Source organism: Pieris napi, chromosome 6 (assembly GCF_905475465.1).
Source record: "Pieris napi chromosome 6, ilPieNapi1.2, whole genome shotgun sequence".
In the NCBI taxonomy this organism is placed as follows: domain Eukaryota; kingdom Metazoa; phylum Arthropoda; class Insecta; order Lepidoptera; family Pieridae; genus Pieris; species Pieris napi.
In genome coordinates this window covers 12,551,706-12,576,885 of record NC_062239.1, presented here as the reverse complement: position 1 = coordinate 12,576,885, position 25,180 = coordinate 12,551,706, and the positions used below count along the sequence as shown (strand labels likewise).

Sequence of the window (25,180 nt, the reverse complement as noted above, 5' to 3'; positions counted from 1 at the left end):
TTTTATATAATATCTATTAAGTAGGTTACCGTTCTGACCGTTTTTTGAAATTTTTTCATCGGTTGGAACTTGGAAACTATAGTCAAAGAGACAAGATTGTAATTATATTTTGTGAGAGTAACGGAAATAGTAAACAAACTATATAGTAAAGTATTGAAGACTGTTAAAAAAAAATTGTGTCAATTTTAGAATTCTTATAGATTTTGTAGTACATTGTACATTGGCTTCAGCGTGCGATTCTCATGCCGGTGGTCGTAGGTTCGAACCCCGGCTGTGCACCAATGGACTTTCTTTCTATGCGCAGAGCATTTAATATTAGGTGTAGAACGGTGAAGGAAAGCATCGTGAGGAATGAATGAATTTGTCAATCTAAAAAGGTTGCGCCACCACTTTATTTATATACATTTTAATACAGATAAAACAAAGTTTGTAGAATGAAGAGCTGATACAGAATTGCTAAACCTAATTATTACTTTATTCAAAGCAAAACTACATTCAAGCCATGGATTGTCTTACATAATTTTCGTAAAGTCATTCCTATGACAAAAGGCTAAGTTGAAACCGGACCATCCGTTGGGTGCGCTAGCGCAACTCACCATGCAAGTTTCTGACACTCAAGAAATTCAAGTCAGAGTCACTCAGTTATGCGCAAGACGTCGTGGGGTGCGGACGTACCGTTGTGTTTAGTGTTTCCAAATTGTGTCTGAACTTAAATTGACGTGGTTTTTTTGTGATAATGGATGTTTAGGTGCGAGGATTTCAACATTTTATAACGGTAAGTAGGGTTAAGTTTTTTGATAACCTCTGTTGTTGTGTAATTAAATAGACAATTGGGTGCCGTAGGGCAAGTAAATCTCTTTGACCTTGCAGTTTCGAAGGCATTTGTGAACGTAGAACGGGTCACCTAGGCATTCAAACAATTTGCGCTTATAATCTAAGGGATAGAGTATTAAGAATAAATATGACTTGAACAAAACGATTTGGCTACACCTTGGAAATGACGCGGAATTTGAAGTCCAAATTTAGTGTAGCTTTTGGGTTGTTATTATGTGATTTTTCAAACATTTAAATCAAAATTCCGTTACCGTTATTTTCCGTATCTCTTTAGTTTTATTTACTGTAAAGTCCGCGTGACCGAAACTAAAATAGCCTAGACTGGGGTAAAGTTCCTTCAATAGACCGATGCTAGCCTGAAACGGTAATAGGTATGTAATTCCCATGCTATGTGAAACTAAAATAATACATACTAAGGAAAAAGAAATCCTCGATCGAAACAAAAGACGTTCAGTAAAACACAAAAATGTATTTATAGAATTCACATCTTAATATAAAAGGCTTATTATGTTTGTTTTTATAAAGTTAATTTTTAATAACGCGTGATGTAATAACAGGTTTGGTCGTTATCCAGTTACCTTAAGTTTAAATTTCATGTTTATGGTACGTATACACTTTTAATTAATAATTAAATTAATTTAGCCCAGACTTTTTATTAAATAAATCGTAATAGGCATATTTGGTAAATTAGTCGAATCACGGCTCCACATTAAAACAGCTCCAAATTTTTTTCTACATATTTTTATCACTCGGCAATGGTGAATAATGTGGTGGCGCATGCTCTTTAACCCTATAGAAGTAAATTAAAACATAATGATTTGTGAAATGAATGAAAGAAGTTATTTTTTTTTTGCTTTAACCTAAATTAACCTCATCACAAACGCCACAAAAAAAACTAACCTAATGTAATTAATTCACTGGAAACTGAGACATTATTTACATCATGCATGTAATACTTTCAGTTTTTTTTTAATTTGTTTAAGGGGTACAAAGCCATGCGCTTTTTAATATTACTTAGGGTACTACATACAAGTCGTAAAGAACGATAGAAAAATATTTGGTTTGGAGCTGTTTTAAGCTAGAACCGTGATTCGACAAATTTACCATATATTTTGCAACTATATCAGTGTTCAACGTGAAAGCCCAACAAACCTACTTTCGCTTTACTAGCTAATGCCTGCGACTTTGTCTATAGAATTACTAGTAATACTATACCTCGACTCCCGGATGGTCTTCCCTGAGAGATACGATCTTCAATTGTTTAAAGTAAGAGTATACTCATCCCTCATACCCGGCAAGGCACCCACCAAAACTGGGTGTCTCTGGGTTGCGGTGACTGCTCTTTCTGTGTGACCGTAGTCTCGTTTGACCCCATATTCTATAAAAAAATAGAACTAGTTTACGTTTTTAATGTAACAACTACCTAATTATAAAAAATAAAATCATTAGTAAGCACTTTTGTCATGTGATTTTTAACATATTCTATTTATAATAACACAGCCCTTTAAAATTTAATATTTTTCCATTAAGACTAAAATGACTTAAAATTTTTGAATCTGATATGTCATGTTACAAGAATATTTGAAATATATTATAGATTTCTTAATTATTAAGTTCTAAACATAAATCTTCTTTACAACTGAAAGGAAATGATGAAGAATTCTCCGTCACATGCAATATTATGTCATTGGATGGCGTGTGTGCCGGTTCACTTGTTTTTAAACATTAACCGTGGGAAATCGATTGATTAACGAATGCTACAATTATGGAAAAACTATGAATTGCATTATATCATAACGACTTATTATATGCACTATTAAAACATCATAGGGCCCGGTTAAGTATTACGTAAGCAGTTTTACTGCAATTTATCCTCCCACCCCTTCCTCTTGTCAGCAAAAGTAACCATAGCTCTCAAAAATGTATTATTTTTTGTAGGAATCCTCGAAAATGCATTTCGTTTTCAAGCATAGACAATGTGTGGGTAATATGTGTAAAAAAGTAAATAATTACTGTTGACGTAATCACCAAATAAGAAAACAAAGAAAATTTTGGAAATAAGTTTTTTTTACATAATAAGTTGTTTGTTTAACGTTGAATTTCAGTTTTTTTTTAAACAGAACAATCTATAAATATTATTTACAATTTTTTTAACCTACATAGTAATAATAAAAAGAAAACTGAAACAAATTTAAAAAGTTTGGTCTCTGTGGCGGTGTATCTTTAATCTCTTTTGTTTAATATATTTTGTTTATCAATATACATAATATGTTTGGGCTTTGTACATTGTCTTTCTTTTAAAATGTAAATAAATTAAGATTACTTATAAATAAATAATTATAAAGAAATTACAGTTAACAGAAATAAGTATTACAAATGCTATTTACTTAAGTTATACATAGTTACTTAAGTCGGGGAAATAGCTAAAGAAATATATAAAAAAAAACTGCATAAACATATAACAACTGTATATAACTTCGACCTGTTGAATAGCTTTCATAATGTAATTGTTAGGAACTAGTTTTGCCTGTCTTTCGGCAGGTTTAATGACGCACGTTTCAAAATTGTTAGACGTAATCACAATCCTTATTAATCCCGGAGTTAGACTAGTTGACTAGTTTGTCTACCCTTCACATGAATATTTCGTTTCAAGTAATATCTATAAAACTAGCTGCCCCCGCGAACTTCGATTCTCCTTAATGTGATTTTACTTAGCCTATCTTTTTAGTACATACCAACATAGAACATTTTGCTCTGCTACCCCAGAGACTGTTCGGTTTTTCGGAATGAAAACTTTTTAGGTTTTTCTGTGAATTATTTCTCTATACTTAGTCAAAAAAATTTTAATTAACAAATAAAAAATAGGGGTTTATCGTAGAGGGGAGAAGGGGGTAGTACAAACACCGTGTCACGAGAATTTTATATATTAGATTGGGACAAATACGTGATATATATTGATGTAGGTAGACACAAAAACATACGAAAAGCAGTGTGGTCCCTATAACATACGGGCTGGTAGGAAGTTTTACCTGAGGTATAAAAAATGGTGTTAGTGTGACAAAATATAGGATATTAAAACACATATTACTAATTCTTATAAAACACGAAAAAATTCTATAGTAGTAAAGTTATTTTTACACACACACAACCATAAACAGTGAAAAAAAGGTTCCAAAGTTAATTTTCTTGTCTAAGGATACGTCAAACGCAATGTCTGTTATACAGAAGCTTTAAAAGTGTATTCGCACTATGTAATTACTCTTATAAAGCATTATTTAGCTTTTTTTGCCTCAACGACTACAGAGTACAACATGAATTCTCGTAATTTATAATGTCTTCCTCGGATTATTGACATTTCATTAAAATTTCATTTTAAATAAAAGTTAACAAAAATATTCGCTTGGATTTTTACTTAGTTTTTCTGTCTTGCTAAAAGTCTAAAATTATCTATGATAAAATCACGTTTATTAGGACTTAAAAAATTCATTAACAGTGTTAATCAGTGGTAAGTCAAGAACACAAGAACAGAGTGTCTTCCTTTTAATAGAGACGCAACAATTATCGTAATTTTACAGCTATATACAACAAAAAAAATTATACTAAACATATGGCCAAAGATGGAATACATAATATACAAAAAGGTTCTAACATTTACGAAAGGAACAATTAATAAAAATTAAATACGTAGTACCTAATTAAAATAAACAAAAGCTGTATTGTGTAATAGTGTGTGAGTGTATGTACGTGAGGGTGTGTACTTGCGGTGTGCTCATAATGCAGGTGATTTAGCGGTAATCGGTATTAATATTCCTTTTATTGCTTAATCAAGAACAACGCAAGATTGTTTTATAATTTCTTTGCCTCGTCTTGATTTTTATATTCTTCAAAAACCTTTGAATTTTCGTAAAAGTGACTATGGCTCAGGTGGATGATTTTTATGTATTGTATATATGTATAATAATAAATATTAAACCTCATGTATTCCTTGAAACAATTATCAATCTATACAAACAGTTAAAATTTTATACAGATATAATCTATATATATAAAAGAAAGTCGTGTTTGTTACAACTCTTATAACTCGAGAACGGCTGGACCGATTGCCATGGTTTTTGATTTGTTGGATTTGTTTCCGTCCCGAATAGCAGAATAAGCAATAAAATATCGGATAAGTTATCGAATAACAATAAATAAATAAATTAATTTTACGAATGCAAAAATCATATGGTGCCATCTGTTGACAAAACTACGCATCATTTTACGTCGAATTCGTGTCAGTTCAAGAAATTCCGAACTTGACGTAAATGAGGAGATGCATAACCAGGCTTTGATCTTGATCGAAAACATGTGTTACCTCATCAAAAAATGTTGTAAAGCAGAAAATGCTTTAACATGCAGTATCGCAATATTGGCGATAGAGAGAAGAGGCCTAATGTGTAAAACTGACATTCTTCTTTTGCAATGGCAAGCAATAAAACATTTCTGTATTTGCAAAAAAAGTTATCACCTTAATGAAATCCTAAAATAAGTTTAACTAAAGTAACAACGATATTATTATTAAGGCGGAACGAAGTTAGCCGGGTCAGCTAGTAAATAAATATAATGAATTTACAGTTAACAGAAATAAGTATTACAAATGCTATATATATAAGTTACTTAAGTCGGGGTATTAGCTCAAGAAATATATAAAAAAAACTGCATAAACATATAACAACTGTATATAACTTCGACCTGTTGAATAGCTTTCATAATGTAATTGTTAGGAACTAGTTTTGCCTGTCTTTCGGCAGGTTTAATGACGCACGTTTCAAAATTGTTAGACGTAATCACAATCCTTATTAAACCCGGAGTTAGACTAGTGTGTCTACCCTTCACATGAATATTTCGTTTCAAGTAATATCTATAAAACTAGCTGCCCCCGCGAACTTCGATTCTCCTTAATGTGATTTTACTTAGTCTACCTTTTTCGTACATAACAACATGGAACACTTTGCTATGCTACCCCAGAGACTGTTCGGTTTTTCATACTAAAAAGTTTTTAGGGATTTCTGTGATTTTTTTTCTAAAACCTCAGAGTTCATAAGACATCAATTAACGATTAAAAAATAGGGGTTGATCGTAGACGGGGAAAAATAGGGGTTGAAAATTAAGGGTTGTATGTGTTTTTGTATGCTGTATCATAATAAAATAAAAACAAAAAAAATTGTCAAAAACAATAAATTTAAAGGTGGACTCTTAACATTAAAGGTGATGAAAAACAGATATCCGATTCGCAGACCTAACCGATATGCACACAAAAAAAATAGTGTTAGTGTGACAAAATATAGGATATTAAAACATATATTACTAATGCTTATAAAACATGAAAAAAAATCTAGTAAAGTTTTTTACACACACATACAACCATAAACAGTGGCAAAAAGGTTCCAAAGTTAATTTTCTTGTCTAAGGATACGTCAAACGCAATGTCTGTTATCCAGAAGCTTTAAAAGTGTATTCGCACTATGTAATTACTCTTATAAAGCATTATTTAGCTTTTTTTGCGTCAACGACTACAGAGTAAAACCTGAATTCTCGTAATTTATAATGTCTTTCTCGGACTATTGACATTTCATTAAAATTTGACACTGGCATTTTAAATAAAAGTTAACAAAAATATTCGCTTGGATTTTTACTTAGTTTTTCTGTCTTGCTAAAAGTCTAAAATTATCTATGATAAAATCACGTTTATTAGGACTTAAAAAAATTCATTAACAGTGTTAATCAGTGGTAAGTCAAGAACACAAGAACAGAGTGTCTTCCTTTTAATAGAGACGCAACAATTATCGTAATTTTACAGCTATATACAACAAAAAACAATTATACTAAACATATGGCCAAAGATGGAATACATAATATACAAAAAGGTTCTAACATTTATGAAAGGAACAATTAATAAAAATTAAATACGTAGTACCTAATTCGGCTGTGTTGTGTAATAGTGTGTGAGTGTATGTACGTGAGGGTGTGTACTTGCGGTGTGCTCATAATGCAGGTGATTTAGCGGTAATCGGTATTAATATTCCTTTTATTGCTTAATCAAGAACAACGCAAGATTGTTTTATAATTTCTTTGCCTCGTCTTGATTTTTATATTCTTCAAAAACCTTTGAATTTTCGTAAAAGTGACTATGGCTCAGGTGGATGATTTTTATGTATTGTATATATGTATAATAATAAATATTAAGCCTCATGTATTCCTTGAAACAATTATCAATCTATACAAACAGTTAAAATTTTATACAGATATAATCTATATATATAAAAGAAAGTCGTGTTTGTTACAACTCTTATAACTCGAGAACGGCTGGACCGATTGCCATGGTTTTTGATTTGTTGGATTTGTTTCCGTCCCGAATAGCAGAATAAGCAATAAAATATCGGATAAGTTATCGAATAACAATAAATAAATAAATTAATTTTACGAATGCAAAAATCATATGGTGCCATCTGTTGACAAAACTACGCATCATTTTACGTCGAATTCGTGTCAGTTCAAGAAATTCCGAACTTGACGTAAATGAGGAGATGCATAACCAGGCTTTGATCTTGATCGAAAACATGTGTTACCTCATCAAAAAATGTTGTAAAGCAGAAAATGCTTTAACATGCAGTATCGCAATATTGGCGATAGAGAGAAGAGGCCTAATGTGTAAAACTGACATTCTTCTTTTGCAATGGCAAGCAATAAAACATTTCTGTATTTGCAAAAAAAGTTATCACCTTAATGAAATCCTAAAATAAGTTTAACTAAAGTAACAACGATATTATTATTAAGGCGGAACGAAGTTAGCCGGGTCAGCTAGTAAATAAATATAATGAATTTACAGTTAACAGAAATAAGTATTACAAATGCTATATATATATAAGTTACTTAAGTCGGGGTATTAGCTCAAGAAATATATAAAAAAAACTGCATAAACATATAACAACTGTATATAACTTCGACCTGTTGAATAGCTTTCATAATGTAATTGTTAGGAACTAGTTTTGCCTGTCTTTCGGCAGGTTTAATGACGCACGTTTCAAAATTGTTAGACGTAATCACAATCCTTATTAAACCCGGAGTTAGACTAGTGTGTCTACCCTTCACATGAATATTTCGTTTCAAGTAATATCTATAAAACTAGCTGCCCCCGCGAACTTCGATTCTCCTTAATGTGATTTTACTTAGTCTACCTTTTTCGTACATAACAACATGGAACACTTTGCTATGCTACCCCAGAGACTGTTCGGTTTTTCATACTAAAAAGTTTTTAGGGATTTCTGTGATTTTTTTTCTAAAACCTCAGAGTTCATAAGACATCAATTAACGATTAAAAAATAGGGGTTGATCGTAGACGGGGAAAAATAGGGGTTGAAAATTAAGGGTTGTATGTGTTTTTGTATGCTGTATCATAATAAAATAAAAACAAAAAAATTGTCAAAAACAATAAATTTAAAGGTGGACTCTTAACATTAAAGGTGATGAAAAACAGATATCCGATTCGCAGACCTAACCGATATGCACACAAAAAAAATAGTGTTAGTGTGACAAAATATAGGATATTAAAACATATATTACTAATGCTTATAAAACATGAAAAAAAATCTAGTAAAGTTTTTTACACACACATACAACCATAAACAGTGGCAAAAAGGTTCCAAAGTTAATTTTCTTGTCTAAGGATACGTCAAACGCAATGTCTGTTATCCAGAAGCTTTAAAAGTGTATTCGCACTATGTAATTACTCTTATAAAGCATTATTTAGCTTTTTTTGCGTCAACGACTACAGAGTAAAACCTGAATTCTCGTAATTTATAATGTCTTTCTCGGACTATTGACATTTCATTAAAATTTGACACTGGCATTTTAAATAAAAGTTAACAAAAATATTCGCTTGGATTTTTACTTAGTTTTTCTGTCTTGCTAAAAGTCTAAAATTATCTATGATAAAATCACGTTTATTAGGACTTAAAAAAATTCATTAACAGTGTTAATCAGTGGTAAGTCAAGAACACAAGAACAGAGTGTCTTCCTTTTAATAGAGACGCAACAATTATCGTAATTTTACAGCTATATACAACAAAAAACAATTATACTAAACATATGGCCAAAGATGGAATACATAATATACAAAAAGGTTCTAACATTTACGAAAGGAACAATTAATAAAAATTAAATACGTAGTACCTAATTCGGCTGTGTTGTGTAATAGTGTGTGAGTGTATGTACGTGAGGGTGTGTATCTGCGGTGTGCTCATAATGCAGGTGATTTAGCGGTATTAATATTCCTTTTATTGCTTAATCAAGAACAACGCAAGATTGTTTTATAATTTCTTTGCCTCGTCTTGATTTTTATATTCTTCAAAAACCTTTGAATTTTCGTAAAAGTGACTATGGCTCAGGTGGATGATTTTTATGTATTGTATATATGTATAATAATAAATATTAAGCCTCATGTATTCCTTGAAACAATTATCAATCTATACAAACAGTTAAAATTTTATACAGATATAATAATAAATAAATATCTTTTTTTAAGGACCTTAAATTAATTAATTTATTTCGCAAACCAGTATCAAATTATCCCGTTGGCATACGGAAATGGAATAATATGGCCAATACCAACCCCTTTATTTCCCAGACATCTTATTAAATGACTTATTTCTATAATGACTGTAACAACCAGTTCAACAACCGTAAAACCGGTAAATATTATAAAATTATGTTTTTATTTTTAAATACCCGATGTCATAATATATTTATATAATATGCTATTTTAGACGAAATTTTCTATGAAGGAATTATTGGTAAATAAACTGTTTTATATAGTTATATATGTTAGAAACAACTCAATATGTTTTAAACAACAGTTATGTAACCTAACATTAGTTAAGTTACATATATATACAGTTTATCTTACACTCGCCAATCAATTGTAAAACGTCAGTTTTGCTAGTAATAAGTGAGCCCTTTAGTTTTTCATACACTCATAATGTGTATTATTCTCGTTTCCTAAAATGTGCAATAGGTCGATATCGCTTAATTCATTTATAGGTAACAAATGTGTCAATTATGTAAAAGAACCCATAAGTTACGGTTTATGTTAGTCCAGCGTCGCAACCCCACTCTACCCCTAATTTATGGTATAAGCTCTTGTTTGATTAAAGTCAGTTGACAAACAAAGAGTTTCATTTATTTAAACAACCCACTAACAACGACCATCCAACTGGAGTTGGGAGTTTTTATTAATTCATTATCAATTAGACACGACTTATTACGTTCCCGCTTAAACGCGTTTTAGAATTATGAAGTCAGCTTCAATAGGTTTTCCTTACTATAATCTGTGGCATTATGAATTTGTCTAGTTTCCGTCATGTGTCATAGTCTTTAACAATATTGTTCCGATAATTATTCTCGTTATCGCGTGTTAAAGAATGTCTTTTGTATTTCCTGTTATTTATGGAATTGCCGTTTGTGTATAAAATAATTTTCCTTTTGGGTACTGCTTTCAGAGCGTGACATTTGAAATTTTACTTTTAAGGGTTATTTTAATGAAAAACTTATTAAATAATAAAGTGTTTTATGATATTAAAGTCTATTACAATGCGTTTCTCACAATATGTACAAGTATTACAAAATAATTCCGACATTTCGCTTCCTTTACATTGACAAATGTGTCAAATGTCATCTATAGTTTTGTGTACTACACAAAACGTCATCCGTTAATAGAATTAACGTGTGACGTATTTACTTAAAAAATAAATCGTAACTAATCAAAGTATTGATTCGGTAATAACCGCAGTTAAATAAAGTTCACACATTCGTAATAATTAACTGTATCATAATGACGAAATAAAACCGTTTTGGCCTAGAATCGAGCCGGTTTCGGAGGAAGCCGCTGAGGCCGCCGAAATGCGTTATACAGGAAGATGCGCAAGCGCCATCCGCCATAACGTTACTTCACTTAGATCGGATCTATAGATCCCAATAAACTGTTGTTCTATTTAACTTGAGTTGAGAAACAAATTTGGGGAAAGAGGTTTTTACCAGCTTTATTAGACTACATATTCGTATCATCAGCGAAAACAAACCTCTCGAAAAGGGCACACATGATAATGTATGGAAATAATGAACTCCACAGACTAACAGACGAATTGTCCGTTGAGTGAACTGACAAAGCTTCATGTCAGTACCTATACTGTAACAAATAGTCTTTTTGTAATTATTTTAATCTATTTTTTTTATCTATTTTTATTTATAACATTAAATATGTTGAGTTTTTTTAATTACCGCATTGGAGTAATGGTAAGCTCCGTAATGGTAGCTTTTTTTTAAATATATATATAAATAAAAGAACCTTAAACTTTAATTTTTACACGCTTTATATTAGCTTCACCTGTATGTATGTATGTATGTAACCGACTCCTTCGGACTACATATATACTAAGACTCAATAAGAGAATACATATATAAAAAAAAAGATGTCATGAAATAATTCTCCTTATGGACTCACTGTAATTAGTTTCGATTCAATTCATAATTTATTCATTGCGTTCGTATTTTTTGCTTTGATTATGTAAATAGCGATGTTTTTCTTAAAGCTCGTTGTTAGTAGACAAGATTATGCAAATTTGTGTCAACTTTTTTCTTAGATATCTTGTCAAAGCTGTGTACCATCAGCATACAACTTTGAAATCGATTTTCGTTTAGATTAAATAATTTAATTTTTTTTCTCTCCCTGTATGTATATTAAAAATAGTATATTATTTTTGTTGTACCATTGTATCATTGTACCGAACGTTGGCAAGCTTTTATAAATACAATTAGAAATATTGGAACAATTATACCAATACTCAAAACAGTTACATTAACTTCGGGGATGGAAACAAAATTAATAGAACCTACTCGTTTGCTTTTATAGTTTTACTAGCAAACTCGGCGAACTCCGTTTCGCCACCAGATGGTTCGTGCGTTCTGGAGTTATAGCGTCAGGAAGGAAAACCCGACTTATTTTTATATAGTAGATTAATTTAACAAAATACTACTATTACAGATTACTTCAATGCGGTAACTATTTAAATTATCAGTAACGGCACCCCTTTTTTGACCCATTGTTAGGACCTCAGATATCTGTATCTGTTTCATGATCATTTGTCAATCTCATAGGCAAGTAGGTGATCAGCCTCCTGTGCCTGACACACGCCGCTGTCCTTTTGAGTCTAAAGGCAAGCCGGTTTCCTCACGATGTTTTCCTTCACCGGTCGAACGAATTTTAAATACACGAGACATTAAGGCCATTGATGCACAGCCGGGGATCGAATCTACAACCTGAAGGATGAGAGTCGCATGCTGAAGCGACTAGGCCAACACTAGTGCTTTAAAAAAACTCAACATTAAACAGTAATGGATGAAAGTGTTTACAAAAAGACTATTTCTTATGGTATAGGAACTGACGTGAGGCTTTGTCAGACATTTCGTCTGTTAATCTGTGGAGTTCATTATTTCCATACACTGTCATTTGTGCCCTTTTCGAAAGGTTAGTCTTTGCTGAAGGTACAAACGGCGGTCGATGTCGCCTCCTAACGTTACAGTCACTTTGATACGTTAGACCACTGCCGGATTGTTTTCGTTTTCACGTAACAATTTTATGCATATAGTCCTTTTCACGAAAGAAGTCCCCCAGACGCGGCGCTGCAATCGCATGACGTAATGTTGCCATTTAAGAGTAAAAAATGTACCTATTTTATTTACATTTAGCAGATGTAATTTATCAAGTAATATTATTTTCTGCATACTTCGATGAAACAATATTTCTGTTATGTAAAAAGTATATATTTATTTACTTATATTAGCGGTGTTCTACCTTCTTACAGGGAAAAGTTGAGAAAATAGGGTAAAGAATAGCAATACAATTTTTTATTCAGAGTTTTATTGCATAATTGTTGGGTTACAATTTTTTTCGAAGTACACACCGCTGTTATACCTTCGTTTGTAATTCTTGTTACAGTTATTTCTGACACACCTGCAATTAAATTATGAACAATTAAAAATAATAATAACTTTAAGTTTATAATGCTTATGTAATATATGTTTTAATTTCAGTTACCTAGTTTCATCACGTTATGTATTTGTTGAATTTTGTCGCAAAAACGAATTTATATCATAGAAATCCCATCAATACAGCAAAAAAATATTAAATGGCAACTCTAAAAAGTACCTGTTATGGCGGCAATTCTCTTCCGAACATTGTTTAGTTGTATTAAAACACCTTGATTCTTATGTTCCGCTTCACAGAACTCTTTCACCTTTAATATCATTTCTCGAGCCGAACTTTTTACAACTTTTGGCATTGTAATCAATATTTAAAATACACTAAGCTAGTTAAAAATTCACAAAAATCTACCACAACAAACGAACTTGATAACATCGACGAATGACAACATTGCCGACCTGTCAAATTTAGTTCCAAAAATATCCGCGGGACTTCTTTCATGAAAAGCACTATAGGTGCATAACTTACTAGGTACCATAGATAAGGCCTATGATTACAAATAATACGTCCGGTTCTATATTTGTTATTCAGTAAAAATGTTTTTCGAATTTGGAACACCACAAATTGCGTACTATTGATAACTAATAAAATCAGTAAACAATTTTTATGTCTCAATTCGATCAGTGTTGCCCTGTGCAAATAAATCGCCACAGAGTTGCGTGTTCGCGTGTTCTATTCATATGAAACCTCTCCACTCTATTTTGATCTATATCTCTTTGGTTTTAATTAAACAAGCTCCGCTGTACAAGCACGTAATAAAATAAACACTATATTTTATTATATATACATTATACGTATATTGTATTTACAATTTTTGAAATATAAAGAAGTACTCAACATTTTTATAGTTTTATATATTAGGTTTTTAGTATCCACAGTTCGTAGGTTCGATCCCGGGCTGTGCAACAATGGACTTTCTGTCTATGTGCGCATTTAACAATCGCTCGTACGGTAAAGGAAAACATCGCCAGCTTTAGACCTAAAACGTCGACGGTGTGTTTCAGGGACGGACGATTGATCACCTACTTGCCTATTAGAAATGATCACGAAACAGATACAGAACTCTGAGGCTCAGACCTAAAAAGGTTATAGCCCCATTATTTTCTATATATATTATAATTAAATTTGTATACTTAATATAAAATAAAATGTTTTATTTCGTCATCCTACAGCTAACAAAAATTGTATATAATAACAAACAATTACACTAAAAATATAGCCAAAGATGGAATACATAATATCTTAATATATATATTTCTTGTGCGTGTGTATGTGACTGAACTCCTCCTAAACGACTGGACCGATTTTGATGAAATTTTTTGTGTGTGTTCAAGGGGATCTGGGAATGGTTTAGATTCACAAATAAGCCCGCCAGATGTTAAGGGTAGTCCACCCCTAATTTTTATTTTTTTATTTATAGATAAAAAAAAAAATTTTATTTTTTTTATGTTACAGAATTAAAAAATACATACAACCCCTAATTTTCAACCCTCTACGATCAACCCCTATTTTTTTATTATAAATGATATACTTGGCAAAACGACGTTTGCCGGATCGGCTAGTTTAGCTATAAAAAGGTTCAAAAATTTACAAATGGAAACAAATAATAAAAATTATTCCATACTTTTAACTAGTGGTATGTACCTAATTTGGTTGTGAAGTGTGATGGTGTAAGTTATAATAAAGTTTTTATAATAAGCCATTAGGTTTTTTTCTTAAATAATGCACTGTCAGCATTAAACCCTGTACTATACGATGATTACTGTGCAAAATTATTCACTTATCTCTTCAGCTTGTAAGCAAAAACGATTACGTGCGTTTTGTGATAGCCAAGAATGCAGGACCGCCCCAGGCGAACGTCACTCGCCCTAACATGAACCTCTTTGGCATTTATACTTTATCTATGGAACTACCTCTCAATGTTGGCAGCACTGACAGTTATTTGCGCGCGAAAATAAAAAATAGCAGATAATCTATACTCGATGATTGCAACAACTTTTGCTTGATTAGTGTTTGCTTGGGCAGTGACAGTGCAATTTTTTTTAAATTCTCTGACCTAATCCCTTCAATATCGTAATAACTATGCAGGCTAGCGGAGATGAATAAAACGTCTTCCCACGTTGCAAGCGTTTATTGCAGGATGTATTTAATTGACTAACTGTCCGTAACGGGGACCGCTCATGATCGTATTAAGATTCATTTGAACTGATTAATTTTATTATTAACTGGCAACCCGATGCGGACAATAATGCTAGGAATATAGGCTACACTAACGACCAGCTGTTGACGTCACTCAGTCGGGTTGTCAAATCACAGCGTAGCATAAATTATAATAAATAGATCATCTTTTTTCTTCTTTTTATTGTAATCTGTAGACCATGCATTTTATTAAGAATTTCACATGCGGTAAGGTGATTATTAGTCTGGCTTACAAATAAAATAATCTGTTTTAATGTCCATGTTCTAATATCACTTATTGAGAAGGCTGTCTAAGCCAATCGTGTTTTTGACGTGATAACGTCTTTAAAATCGTTTTAGTCGGGTGACATGTTCAGAAATTTGTGTCACACCAAAACCTCACGAGCGCGATCGCAGGTATAACGAGAGAGAGACGGACCGATCTCCCGTCTCATCTCGAGCGCTGCCAGTCATTCCGTGAATGTATGAAGAAAAATGTATATCATAGTCGAATAAGTAAACTTGTCATTTTACACCCGAAATTTATCATCAAAAGTGTGAATAAAACGATAGATGTAATTTAAAATTTGAAAAAATTGTTATCTTCATTAATTCCTTACTTCCCAAAAACTTATATCACCAATAAGACGTTATCACGTAAACATCTCGATCGTAAACCTACTTCACAAACAACCAATATTTTTTTAAATTCTAGTTTATATATATGACACATTATCTGTCAAATGCAAGTTGTCTATCTATCTATAGTCAATTGTCTATGCATCAGTTCTTTAAAAATCCCTTCAAAGGAGCGTCAATTGATCTTTCCTTTATAACACACATCTGTCCTTTGAATTGTAAAGTATTGTTTGGGTTTGTGCTGCCCACGTGTTTAAACATCTGTTGTAAGTAATATTTGGCTGTTTAACCTTTTTTGATCATGCGCAGATGTATAAACCAGGTGTTGAAAATTGCCAAATACTACGTGTATTGTAAATAATTTTATCGTTAACGTGATTCAATAAATTATAGAACGCAAAGCTAATTGGCGAAGCAATGACGTTTCAATGAAAAGATTATCTTTGTATAGATAGGCAATTATAGTTTTATTAATGAAAACTGCCAGCGTTAAAATAATTTTAATTTAATTCCTTTGAGTGGAACATCATATTAAATAAAATTCTGTGGAAGCAATATATACTTTTGCATAACATGATTTTTAATGTAGGTTACAAAAGGTCAAGTTGTAAGAATGAAAGCACGATAGGGTTGTCACTCATTGTAATAAATCGGAACGTACAACTATCCATTTTGTATTGTCTATGAATTGCTAATTTGGCATCTGTATTTAAACTCGGCACAAAAGGATTATTTTATACGCATTAACACTTGCACGGAGCTTTCAGCCACGAACCAACCGACCAGCTGCCCTTCCAGGTAGGTATTACCGAACCAATAAGACTTCAATGAAGCAACTAGCATACCGTTTTTAAGTCCGGCAACGCACTGGCGATCCTTCTGGCGGTGTAAATGTCACGAACATATTGCTCCCGGTTTTTCTTTAAATAATATAGATACAATAAAAATAAAATAAAATATGTTTATTATGGAATATGAGATACAGGTATCACTTATTCACGTCATTAAATTTGTATCGGTAGATATCCCTACTCATCGGCAAAGAAAACAGAGGATGTAGGCCGAAGGAAAAAGCCGGCGTAAAAAACTCTCGGTACTCTTTTAAAATATCATGTCATCATACAGAAATATAATAGATAAAATAGAAGCACATCTGAAACCTATAAGGGTTCAGTTTAATCAGAAACAGAAGAGTTACAACCCTATTCGTTACTACTGTATCAGCTGTGTTGCAACGTGCGTGCGATGTCCCAACACCTAATCAATTATACCGTAACAAAAAAGGAAAAAAAATCTTCTATTTCGTTTTTGTTGAATTTGAACGTGTCCAATGTTTCTACTTTAACCTCTCAAAATTCATTGCACATAAGCTGTTAGCGTTGTAAAAAGAAGGAAGTAACTGAGTATAGAGTATGAACTCATAGTAGGGTAGTTCGCAAAAGAACCACAGACTACACAATATAGACAAAGTAGAACGAACCAATTTTATTTTTATCATAAGCGATATCGAGGAATAGGTATGTTTTTAATGAGTATTAAGGATATCCATAGCGCTTGCCTGCATCATCAGCACACTCCACATACACACCATCACTCAACACAGCCGAATTAGGTATTATTTAGTTAAATGTATTTTATCATTTATTCCTTTCGTAAATATTTGAAGCTTTTTGTATATGTAGAATACATCTTTTGCTATATTAGTTTATATTTTTGTTATATTGCCACTATTTGTTGTCTTCATCTAAAGCTACATACCAAAAATGTCAGTATTGTGTTTAAGTCCAGTTCTACACATTTGAATAAAGTTAAAAAAAAAGAAAAAAGCACAAAGTCTTGTGCCATAGTCACCGCGAAAGTCAAAGTATATAGACTTTTTAAATGTCCCAATAGAAAATGTCGTATAATATTTATAGGGTTCAATGAACTTGTTGAATGGATAAGCAAATAAATAGGTGCGAGCAATCGGATGCAAGAGTGAAAAAAACGGTACCTCGGCCCGTATAGACTGTTAGATAATTTTATCGGATCGCGAGCCTGTTAGGGTCCGGTAAATTGATTCTTATACAAATACAGAGCCCTTTGCGATAACAGTAAATTGGATTTCAATAGAGTTTTATTTATATTATGGCTTTTAACATTACGTTAGAATGTATTACTATATATAGAGATGGCGTTATGAGCTACCATTGCTCCAACATAATTAATAACTATCAAATAGTCGTTAATTCTTAAAACCAGTAAAGGCAAATCGAACTACAAGTATTAGGGGTTTTAAACTGATTTGATTTTGAGGTTGTATACAGCTTTGTGACATAAAATGACAATGACAGCTGACAGTAGTGTCATTACTCCAACATAATAACTTTTTATAATGGACTATCAAATAGTCGTATTTTTGTTTAAATCTTGGCAAATTAAATAAACCTGCTCCAACATAATTAATAACTTTTAATAATAGACTATCAAATAGTCCTTCATTTTTAAATCTAGTGAATGATTGGACTCGAACGTTCTTTATAAGCTAATGACATTGACAACAGACAGTATTGCCATTCATGGACAAATTACAGGCAAAGATGATAAATATTAAAACTTCCCAGATGTTTTTGTATTAATTTTATAAATATAACTAAATTACTTTTGGATTTATAGATACGTTTTCAAATGATTTATTATATAAACCCATGTAGTTTGCGCTTCTTAACAATAAGTCACCAATTATTAGTTTCAAATTTCATAGTAATAATCAAAATGGCCAGGAAGTAAGTAATCATCGTAACAGTACATTGAATTTATACCGTAACATGTCAGACGCGAACTCTATTTTGTCGATGTGTGAATTCAAACAGTTACAAATTTTTTGTTGTAATTATTTATTAGTTAAAGCTATGGCATACACTATTTACACTTACTAGCTTACACTAAGCAAAGACGGATGTAGGTGGCACACAATTTTATTCAATATAAAAATGTAAATAAATAGGTACCACGCATAATGCTCGCCACGTCGGGCCTGCTTATTTTAAAATTAGTATAATTCTCACTGTCTTTTCTTTCTTTTAAAAAGGTATAGACAAAAGAAGTTCCCGTTTAAGACCATTACAAAAATTTCTAACCCGCGCGTATTAAGCGGGAAGCAAGTTTTTGTTTGTTTGTTTGGACTGACGGAATACCTCATACCTGTACTTGTAATAATATATTATAGTACGGCAACAACCGTTCCAGCTATTAAAAAATATAGATTTAAAAAATTATGATTATGGATTATAGGCAGAGAATTTCTTCCCAGTTCCTCCCCCTCCATATTCGGCATTGATTTGGGAACTGATAAAAAATGTTCATTTAGAACTTCCGTTATTTTTTACTATTAATTTATAAAGAAGTAGATTTTGATTTGAGTATGAAAATTATGGGACAAAGAGGGCACTAGTCTCTGGACATAATAAAATCAAAGTCAAAAATCATTTCTTCATATAGGTAAACACAATGTACACTTATTAACGTCAAAAAAGAAATATATATGAAATGCTTCTAATTTTACATTTACTGTCAGTTCTCAAATCAAGGGCGTAGAACGGAAAAGAAGAACTGGCAATAAACTCTCCGCCACTCTTTTTCTCCATCTCCTGCGTACATGGCCAGTATCAATATCATACCGCTAAGAAGCCTGTTACTATTAAACTAACTTTAGAATTCACGTTAAATGATTAAACCAGTTACTAAGAGTCTAAGACAGTTAAATGTACTCAGCACATTGACATATGACACCTAACAAGTAACAAATCTACGGTTTTAACCAGTCATTATTTAGCAAACGGTTAAGTGACAGTTGGCAAACAAAAAGTGCGAACCGACGTAGAATTGTTGGCAAATGCGTAGAAAATAGCTGTCATTAGGGCAGAAAGGTCAGATAAATGCATTATTCATACAGAGGAAAAATGTCAACAAACTTTCACGTTCATTGTTCATAATAACCATTATATTCATGACGATGGAGGAGTGTTGGTTGTGGCTTGAAATTTTTTTTTTTTATAGAACAGATGGCAAATAAGCAGGCTAATCTGACGTATTTACAGCTTCTGTATGGCCAAATTTCGTATCGTAGTAAAGAGTCCCTTTTTGTCTCAGGTTTCGAAGACTGACGGGGTTCTCCCTTTGAATAGCTAGACTAATTCTTTGTCCGATGTAGCTGCCAGCTCTTCGGTCTCCTGTGATGTCGACTAACCTTTTTGCTATTAAAAAGCCTTATAGCGCTAGGATCCCACGGACCAAGGGCCTCGATACCGAATGGGACAAAATCATATTCGAAGCCTAGACCCCTGTATTTGCATGCTTTAGCTTTTTCAGCCGCATTACAAGCCGCACCAGCTCTTGTTTGTTCCGTGTAGATGGGAAGGGGCCAGTGTGTCTGAACAGTACTTTTACAAAATTAACAGAAAACCTTTTGATATCAATTAATATTTTCTAAGTAAATTTTTAAGTCATAGTAGGTACGCTTCACAAATAGATAGGTCTACGAAGAGTCGAGTTTAAGCTGCGAGAGTTGGAATGGAAGCTTGTTCACGCTGATGTTATGATACCGTGGCCCATAGACACTTGCCATGCTAGAGCAAGTGTGTTGCCGGCCTTCTATGTGGAAAGGGTTCGAAAATACTTCAGTATTCAGGTGGTATCATTTGGTGGTGCGTCTTAAATAACGCCCAGTTGTGGAACGACTGACGTTTTTTTGGAAGAGGCTCATCTGATGTTAAGTGATACCACCGCCATGGACACTCACATTACCAGAAGGCTCGCAAGTGCGTTGCTAGCCTTTTAAGAATTGGTACGCTCTGTTCTTGAAGGACTCTTAATAGAATTGAAATACTTCAGTGGGCAGCTGGTTCCATTTGGTGGTACGCCGCAAAAACTGCCTTAAATAACGCTCATTTCTGGAACGACGGACGTCAAGGTGATACGGATGGAATTTTGTAATTACCAACTTTAAGTTTTGTACTTGTTAATACATCTCGCAATAGTTTCATCTCTATAATTATGCACACATTAAACATATTCATAGAGGAAAAATGTCAACAAACTTTCACACATATTGTTACAGTTGCGTCACGTGGAAATGGTGCCGCGTGCGCATCTGTTTTATGCGATAATGCGCCGTCGTTAGTGGTTTTACGCGATTTGCTACTATTAGGTAATCGTTGTATGAGATCGGAAAATATTTCGTTGTATTTTCTATTAAGTTTCAGTGTTGGCCTAGTGGCTTCAGCGTGCGACTCTTAGCCAACCTTTAGCAATAGTGGCCCCAGAAGAAGAATAAAAACACTTTAGAGGTGTCAAGGGACACCCGGATGGAACGAAATTCCTTTCGATTAATTTATATGTTAATTGGTATCATAACAGTATGATAGATTTTCTCGACACCAATCTTACGACGAAAAAAAAAAAGCCAACATCACGAGGTGTTCCCAGGCGGTCACCCATCCAAGTACTGACCTCGCCCGACGTTGCTTAACTTCGGTGATCGGACGAGAACCGGTGTATTACAATAGCAAATAGCAAAATAGTGTCGTGACAACTTTTCGTAAGAATTTTTTCCGTCTAGCCCCCTTTCACAACGCGCGATAAGGAACTTCGTTCCAAAAATAGTTTTAGGACTGTTACTAGAATTATTGTGATTCGTAAAACAATCACAATGATAATAATCATGATTACTTTACTAATTTCAACAAACAATTACGCGAACTAATCGACTTGATCAAGAATACTCAAAACAATAGGTGGGATCCAGGTGCGACGTAAGAGTTACTCAAGCGTGCTATTGATGTTCTAGGAAATTATACATTTACTACTGGGTGGTGTGATACAACACTTTACTTGCATCACCATATCACAAAACAGGAGTAAGAAGAAAAGACTAGAGTAGTTTTTCATAAAGAGCAAACGGGCAGGAAGCTCACCTCATGTAAGTGATACCACCCCCCATGGACACTCACAATGCCAGAAAGCTTGCAAGTGCGTTGCCGGCATTTTAAGAATTGGTACGCTCTTTTCTTGAATGAAAAGTTCTTTTGTTCTGCTGTTAAATAAAACTTTCTTATATAACAAATATTTTGTATAAATATGAATGAATTTAAAATGTAAATCAGTATTTACCTAACAGTTAGACAATATTTGACAACATGCTAATTCTATTTGAATACATTTAGCAGTTGACGAATTGAGTAAATAGGTAATCTTTTTGACACATTATTATTTACATATAATATTGAGATGAGATGGACATGGAAATTATATGTGCATGATCATAGCAGCATCACGTTGGTGGCTGGGAGTCTCCCACGGTCCTCTTCAAAAGACACTTTATTTTGTGAACTAGCTAACTGTGGAGTCGACTCCCGGTGGGGGTCCTCCCTCAAAAGCCGGTAACGCATCGTCGAATCGTTTTAGCAACCTTGCTGACGCTTTAAAGACATAATTACACATTAAAACGTGTATGTAAGATAAACAGCAAGTTGCAAATTCGAAATTCAAAACCTATCGCAAATCGATCAGAGATACCCATACATTTTGCAATTAGCTTCCTTGTGATTCCAGTGAATAATGTCTGAGCATACACGAAAACACTTCCTGGCCGAGCCAATAAATTAGACGGTACACTGATGGACGAAGGTTCTATTAAGATAATGTGGGATATGCTTGTATACGGTACACGAGCCTATGAAATAACTGTTCTATTAAAAAGTTTAATAGGACGTTTAATTTCGCAGTAAATTATTTTGAAATTTTAGTTAAGTAATTTTTACCGGCTTAGTTAAATGTAATGTTGGCCTAATAGCTTTAGCGTGCTCTCCCTGAGGTGCACTCTTCACCGATCGAACCTTAGTTCGATCCCCGGCTGTGCACCAATGGACTTTGTTCCTATGTGCGCATTTAACATTCGCTCGAACGGGGAAGGAAAACATCGTAAGAAAACCGGCTCGCCTTACACCCAAAAAGTTGACGGCGTGTGGACACAGGAGGCTGATCACCTACTTGTCTATTAGATTGACATGAAACAAAAACCTGAGGCCTAAACCTAAAGTGGTTGTAGTGCCACTGATTGTTTTTTATGTACTTCTGTGAACAACCGGGTTTAATTTTCCACCTCAGAAGTTATCTGTCAATATAACATTTTAACAATTTAACTGTCAAATGTCAAAATGTTTATAAATTAATCAATACTTCATTTGATTAGTAAATCAATAAATAACTTATTCTCAACGCTTATTTTCCAAACCATTGTCTCATTAGATTCGGTCTTTGCAATTGTTTTGAACATCACAACTACCACGATTGCGTGTCTTATCAAGGCTAAAATGTTTGTCTAAATTGCGTAATAAAATTGCAATTATTTAAATATGAAAAGTGTAACCCATTAATTGAAGCCTTCATGAAAAGGAAACGCACTGCAGCTGAGTTTCATTATTAGACGTCCAGGCGGAATACAACATACCATCCGTATCACCTTGACGTCCGTCGTTCCACAACTAAGCGTTTTTTAAGGCAGATTCTGCCGTGCACCAGTATATGTGGAACCAACGGCCCACTGAAGTACTTCTGAATCAATTCGACTTAGGGTTCTTCAAGAAAAGAGCATACCAATTCATAAATTAAGAACACTAATTTCTAACGTGCTGATCGGGGCGAGGGTTGAAAAACTATATGAAAATTCATTGTTCTGTTTCTTTTTTGGCTTTCTTCTTTTGGTGCCTCTCCATTGCTGGAGGTTGTCCGTCAGTCTGCTGAAGCGTGTCTTGTCCTGTGCCAGATGCAGCAACTCTTCCGCGGTCGCAATACCCGTCCACTCTCTAAAGCTAAACGACCATGATTATTACCTTCTACCTACACGCCATCCCTTGATTGGAACCTGCAAGGAAAGCGGACGGCCGTCCTAAACCTGGAGTCGTACAGATAAAGGAAAGAGAGCTGGTAAGACTTGGAGCGAGGGGAAATACTCTCTGAGGCTCTAGACCGAACGGAACACTGTGGACGCCCTCTGCCTCTAGGGGTTATTATAATACATTTAGTCAAGTTAGTTTAAAAAAACACCAAAACTTTTTGGCGACCATATCTTGTGGTACCAGGTATGTATCGTTTGGCTTATATAACGTGGTCATGGCCATAATTTCTGTCCTCACCAAGTACCTTCAACGCTTTTGGGGTCACAGTATTTCCTTACAAAATACATTGAATAGACTATGGATATTTTTCCCACAAGATAATTGCACTGAAATCCTTGGTTTTTACTTAACGATGTTAATCTTAAGGCTGTGAATGTTTGCTTGTGTCATTCACTATTCTTCTTAAATTGTTTTATTAGATGACCTGGTGAACTTCGGGATATCTCTACTGTATCTGTGTTATGAAATATCAGTGTTATTAAATAATTAATCAGTTTTGTCGTCTATAAATTTAATGACTACAAAAAAAGTACAAAGTATACTATAAAAAGATAGTATCATCGCGTCGTAGACTACAGATACTGTTGACCAATCACATTGAAACGAACTCACTATAGTTTACGTTTTTATTCCCGTTTCTGCGCCTAGTTACTCGATTTTGGGGACCTAATGTTGGTTCGATTTTCTATACAAGAATTTCCAAAGGTTTCTTAGAGTTGAGAATCGCGAAACCGTGAGAGCTATTTCCTCAAGCTAGACGTATTAAGGATTTAAATTACTAGAAATTAAAATAGCAGAATCCTGGGGTTTATATTTATCCCGTGGTATTTAATTATTGCGTCGGTACGGAACGCTATGTCATGGTCCGGAGCCCTGGGCGATTCGCCATGTTAGAATTCAAACTTGACAGCTAGCGCTCGTGGCGACCTCTGGTTTATAGTTTATGAGCGGAAGCGTTCATTCGGTGTTAGTTTTTTGAATATTGGCGTTCGAAATTTAAAAATTTGCGACCCTTATGCAAAGTCTGTACGTGTATGAGTAGGTACAATGATTTCCATAAAAACTCTTCCTTTTTTTAAACGTAATGAAATTTGGTAAAATCATACTTTTTAATATTTACGTATAAAATAAATTGTAACACCATTTTTCCTATTACTTTTAAACGTTATTAAATTTTTCGAATTTAAATATTGTTTACGATTTGAAATCGCTTCTTTTATGGACTGTACCATACAAGCTTGAGTCCTCTACCATATTCGTCTGTCAGCGATGACACCCGCTGCATAGCTTATAAACTTGCAGCCATAAATTGAATCTCTTTTTGTACTGTGTTTGTTTATTGAAACTAACGTATACCATAATAATATATGGTATTATTGTAATAAATCATGAAAGGGGCTTTTTGCGATTTCTTTAGACGAATCTAAATTAGATGGCGATAGAAGATATAGAAGTATTTATAACAAATAAGTAGTTATAAAAATTCTGTCGGTCTTTTGATTTGTATAATATAGGG

General features: G+C 33.4%; 1 protein-coding gene across 1 annotated transcript in view; it reads left to right on the top strand.

The window, feature by feature from the left end:
• Positions 1-631: 631 nt before the first annotated feature.
• The window catches only part of LOC125050337, a 95,575-nt gene continuing 71,026 nt past the window's right edge, over positions 632-25,180 (top strand). The window contains exon 1 of the mRNA XM_047650097.1: positions 632-775. The gene's annotated coding sequence lies outside the window, so the exon portion shown is untranslated. The remainder of the gene's footprint in view (positions 776-25,180) is intronic.